Here is a 5,662-nt window from a genome sequence, read left to right as displayed (position 1 = left end):
GGAGGGTATGTGACACCCCTTCCACATATTCTCTGTGCCAAGATTGTCCCCTTACCACTTTTAGTTTATTTTGTTTGCTCTAATGTGGAAGTGGGTTTCATCCTATATCCCTAACCCTCCACTAGATGGCAGCATAGGACTGTCATTGAAAATTAAACTCTCCAAACAAGCCCAAACCACATCAAAACATAATCAAATGAAACAGACCAACAAATATTAATCATTTTAAAAAAGAAATTTATTTTATAACAAATTAGAAATTTTATTATATTAAAACACTGTGCATGATATTAAGTAAACAGGATATCAATCATGTTATTGTAATACACACTGTAAGGCTAATAACAGCCAATCTATTTGTAGAAGTATTTTTCATTTCTGTTTTCATGTATTTGTACATTTTTTCAAAGTGTATCATTCCATGTTGTTTTATGATGCTATGCATGGGGCTGCCAGCAGGGGGAGTGCTTTAAAACCCTTTCACTGACCCCTCTGACCTCTCTCCTCCAGGATGCACCTGGCATGTCTACCAGGATGCATCTGTGTTTTTCTGTTTGTTTGTAATCTTTATTGAGATACAAAATACATAATATTACAAAAATAGCATAGAGTGTGAGATAATGACCGCCAGGGGGCGAAAAACATTGAGGCAGTACATCAGCCTATTATTACATAAATACATTAAAGAGAACATAATGTGCTAATTTTAATAGCTTTAGTATTGGTGGAATTTCCAATAGTTTTGACCTCATTGCCAAATATGGGAAGACGTGTTTTTTTATTAGTGTAACGGCGTTTGTGCATGTGCCATTTGGCTAAGCATATAAGATTAATAATATATAAATGTTTTTTTAGCTATTGGATAGTTAATAAAGCAAAACAATACATGTTCAAAACAAATGGAGACATACTGCTCAATAGAAGCAGAAATCAGAATGAAAATACTTTTCCAAAATTGAACAGAGAAGACAACAAAATAAATCAAAGATCTTGTGTTTCCTTCAAAAAAGGGCAAATAATATCCATGTTATTGTTAAAACGTAGAAAATGTTTGGATGGGTAAATTCTGTGAATAATTTTATAAGACACTTCTTTTACTTTATTAGTTATAATATATTTGGTAAAGTCCAAATCCTTTTCCTGTTAAAGTTATGACTAAAGATGTTCCAATAAAATATGACATAGAGTTGACACGTCTTTCTGAAATAATGAGCATTTATTTTTTGTTTGTTACTTTTACAGGTTGAGCAGAAACAGATTTGGAAAAATTTCAAGTTCGGTTTGATAAAAATGAAACCGTCTTGGATTCTGTCCTATTAAACTTTTAAATAAAATAAGTACTCCAGCATGTTGGGAACCAGGGTTTTTTGTTTCTTTGTTGGGGGGGAGGGGGGTTCTGTCTGCCTGCTGCTTCCCCTTTTCAGCCACTAGAGGGCGACTGGAGGCTGCACTTGTGGAGAGCATGCCTGCTGACTCAGCCAGTGGACCTGTGATCTATCAGCTAATGAACCTGGAGTATATGAGGAGCTGACTGCAAACACCTCAATGCCTGATTGTTTGCCCGTAATTGTATAAAAAGACCTCCTGAGCTAGTTCTCTGTTTTTATTCCTCTGAAGATACTCCAAGTAATTTATCCTTGTCGCATCTTCCTCAGGTGTTCCCTTGTGACGCCCTGGAAATCCTTTGGGAAGCCCAAGACCTGGTATTCAGGATTTTCCCTTCTGATGACGCTGTGGATGTTACCCACTGGTTGCCCAAGTCCCTGGCCTTCTCGTTTCCCTTTGTTACGCCGTGGATTATTACCGTATTTCCCCACTATAAGGCGCACCTAAAAACCTTCAATTTCCTCAAAAGCCGACAGTGCTCCTTATAATCCGGTGTGTTTTATATATGGACCAATATTGAGCCACAACAGGTCTAGCAACTACGGTAAGCAGCCGCCAACTTCATTTTCGCCCGTAGAAGAAGAAGTGCGCGGTGCATGCTGGGATAGTTGTCAGAACGCTGGTTTGTTAATAAAGTTTGACTGACCCATCTACCTACCGACCGTCTACAATCAGGTCGCCTGCAGGTCATTTAGCACCACGTTCTCCACCAACATGCTGTGCACAAAAGGAGAAGGGTGGCCATCGTCAGGCCACGCCCGGCCCAGTCGCGGAAGGTGTTGCACCCTTAAAAAGAACTTAAAAGAAACTCAAATTAGCTTTTGTGCAACTTTATAAAAAAAAAAAATCAACGGTTCGAGCATACAGCGTGTGTAGTTTTCTCATCTTTTTTTAATAATCTCAGGTCATGAACTTTCAACTCCCATCATGCATTGGGGTCTTAAAGGGGTATTATCATGACAGAAATTTATGAAATAAAAAAATAAAACAGTTGGAGCACATATTTAGCTATCAACCAATTGAATTATTCCAACTAAACACTAAATCAAATAAATGCTTGCACAATATGATCAATATACCTATTAAACAATATCACGTTCGCAACATGTTTTCAGGGCTCTACAAAGGCTCTCCGACCGGAGTCGGACTGTTTTGTTGATATTCACTTTAGAGCAGCTCCATCTAGTGGATACATAACGTAACTTCAGCCTCTACTGTAGCGTCTATTCTATGCGCCTTATATATGAAAAACGTTTTAAAATAGGCCATTCATTGAAGGAGCGTCTTATAATATGGTGCGCCTTATAGTGCGGAAAATACGGTACCCACTGGTTGCCTGAGTCCCTCCAACGTTTCCACAAAACTACAATAACCTGTTTCTGGATTCTCAGCTGGCAGTCGGTTCGCTCCTCGCTCCTCCTCGCCTGTACTTACCCGTCCGCCCTCCACCGCAGTCTCCAAGTCTCCATCAAAGAGCTCATTCCATCAAGATTTCACGCTGGAACCTGGATCACTACAAAGATGCCCACAAACAGACCGTACCTTGGAACTCGCAGTATTTCCTCCTTGGCAAAATACCTTCAACACAAAGTAAGAACTTTCTGATTGTTTTCAACTTTCCCTTTTCTGACAAAACTGAACTCACCATTCTCCTCTCCTTATTCTTCAGTGAAACTGATGATCCGGTAGCTCCTCCCAAGAACCAGACTCACATTATCACCATCTCATCATTGTTGAAAATAAACTTTATTTATCTGATTCCTGTTCTCCTGGTGTTCTGGGGGTTGGTNGATGAGATTTGAATCTGAGCTGTGATTTCTGTCTTAAAAACTGAGTTTGAAGAGAAATGAAATCAAATAAAAGATGGTTAAAAGAGAAGATGCTTAAAACGAAAGTCCAGTCTTCAAAGCAGGAAATCCTGCATCCAACAGAGGCTCAGAGATGGCATTTTAAAAGTGAAGTGTGATTTATTTCCAAAGCAGAGTTCAAAAACAAATAAAAATGGAATAAAATCTGGCTAAGTTGAAGTAAGAGGCCACTGAGGTTAGGGTTAAAACCCAGCTCTATTCCTAGCAAGACTGACTAGGCAGAAAAATAAATGGGAGTCTTTAGCTCGGACCACCAAACGTGGTGGGCACCTGCAGAGGGTTGGAGGGAGCATAGGAAACTAAGTTTGGTCAAAAGAGCACTTATAATTTTGGAGTTGTTTTGAGTGAGCAATTCTTCAAATGAATGGAGGTCAATGGCAGCTCTGTGAAGGGAAGGAGCCACACCGACCAAACTTGGAGGGTATGTAAGGCCCCTTCCACATATTCTCTGTGCCAAGATTGTCCCCCTACCACTTTTAATTTATTTTGTTTGCTCTAATGTGGAAGTGGGTTTCCTCCTATACCCCTAACCCTCCACTAGATGGCAGCATAAGACTGTCATTGAAAACTAAACTCTCCAAACAAGTCCAAAACACATCAACACCTAATCAAATGAAACAGACCAACAAATAATAATTTTAAAAAAGAAATTTATTTTGTGACAAATTACAAATTTTATTATATTAAAACACTGTGCATGATATTAAGTAAACATGATATCAATGTATATATGTTCAATAATGTTATTGTAATACATACTGTAAGGCCAATCACAGCCAATCTATTTGTAGAAGTATTTTTCATTTCTGTGTTCATGTATTTGTACATATTTTCAAAGTGTATCGTTCCATGTTGTTTTATGATGCTATGCATGGGGCTGCCAGCAGGGGGAGTGCTTTAAAACCCTTTCACTCACCCCTCTGACCTCTCTCCTCCAGCATGCACCTGGCATGCCTTCCAGGATGCATCTGTGTTTTTCTGTTTGTTTGTAATCTTTATTGAGATACAAAATACATAATATTACAAAAATAGCATAGAGTGTGAGATAAAGACCGCCAGGGGACGAAAAACATTGAGGCAGTACATCAGCCTATTATTACATAAATACATTAAAGAGAAAATAAGGTGCTAATTTTAATAGCTTTAATATTGGTGAAATTTCCAATAGTTTTGACCTCATTGCCAAAAATGGGAAGACGTGTTTTTTTATTAGTGTAACGGCGTTTGTGCATGTGCCATTTGGCTAAGCATATAAGATTAATAATATAAAAATGTTTTTTTAGCTATTGGATAGTTAATAAAGCAAAACAATACATGTTCAAAACAAATGGAGAAATACTGTTCAATAGAAGCAGAAATCAAAATGAAAATACTTTTCCAAAATTGAACAGAGAAGAGAACAAAAATAAATCAAAGACCTTGTTTCCTTCACAAAAGGGCAAATAATGTCCATGTTATTGTTAAAACGTAGAAAATGTTTGGATGGGTAAATTCTGTGAATAATTTTATAAGATACTTCTTTTACTTTATTAGTTATAATATATTTGGTAAAGTCCAAATCCTTTTCCTGTTAAAGTTATGAATAAAGATGTTTCAATAAAATATCACATATAGAGTTGACACGTCTTTCTGAAATAATGAGCATTTATTTTTTGTTTGTTGCTTTTACAGATTGAGCAGAAACAGATTTGGAAAAATTTCACGTTTGGTTGGATAAAAATGAAACAGTCTTGGATTCTGTCCTATTAAACTTTTAAATAAAATAACTACTCCAGCATGTTGGGAACCAGGGTTTTGTTTCTTTGTGGGGGGGTTTCTGTCCACCTGCTGCTTCCCCTTTTCAGCCACTAGAGGGCGACTGGAGGCTGCACTTGTGGAGAGCGTGCCTGCTGACTCAGCCAGTGGACTTGTGATCTATCAGCTAATCATCCTGGAGTATATGAGGAGCTGACTGCAAAGACCTCAATGCCTGATTGTTTGCCCGTAATTGTATAAAAAGACCTCCTGAGCTAGTTCTCTGTGTTTTCCCTCTGAAGATTCTCCTAGTAATTTGTTCTTGTTGCCTCTTTCTCAGGTGTTCACTTGTGACGCCCTGGAAAATCCCTTGTGAAGCCCAAGACCTGGTCTTCAGGATTTTCCCTTCTCATGATGCTGTGGATGTTACCAACTGGTTGCCGAAGTCCCTGGCCTTCACGTTTCCCTTTGTTACACCGTGGATTATTACCGTATTTTCCGCACTATAAGGCGCACCTGAAAACCTTCAATTTCCTCAAAAGCCGACAGTGCTCCTTATAATCCGGTGCGCCTTATATATGGACCAATATTGAGCCACAACAGGTCTAGCAACTACGGTAAGCAGCCGCCGACTTCATTTTTGCCCGTAGAAGAAGAAGCGCGGTGCATGCTGA

This window comes from Poecilia formosa, unplaced genomic scaffold, assembly GCF_000485575.1.
Source record: "Poecilia formosa unplaced genomic scaffold, Poecilia_formosa-5.1.2 Scaffold493, whole genome shotgun sequence".
NCBI lineage: Eukaryota > Metazoa > Chordata > Actinopteri > Cyprinodontiformes > Poeciliidae > Poecilia > Poecilia formosa.
The sequence above is the reverse complement of the archived record's forward strand: the minus strand, read 5'-3'. Positions refer to the sequence as shown.